A 265-nucleotide genomic window follows, 5' to 3' on the forward strand; every position below is an offset into this window, starting at 1 on the left:
TGGGGCCCTGAATCCGTCGGCTGGGCCCTGCACAGGGAGAAGGGCCGCCCTGGGCGAGCCGTGCTGGATAAGCCTCCTGCCCCACTGCGCAGCAGCGAAGGCCGGCGAGCTGCGGTGGAGGTTGACATGAGGGGCAGCATCCCTTGCTCACAGCCGAGGGGAGGCCCCTCTGCTCAGCCAAGGTTGTGACGCTTTCCTCATCTTCACCGTCCCCCATCTTAAGGCTCTTGAGTTCGAGGCGGTGGGCGCGGCATCGACCTTCCAC

The sequence above is a fragment of the Phaethon lepturus genome, unplaced genomic scaffold (genome assembly GCF_000687285.1).
Source record: "Phaethon lepturus isolate BGI_N335 unplaced genomic scaffold, ASM68728v1 scaffold43899, whole genome shotgun sequence".
Classification (NCBI taxonomy): Eukaryota; Metazoa; Chordata; class Aves; order Phaethontiformes; family Phaethontidae; genus Phaethon; species Phaethon lepturus.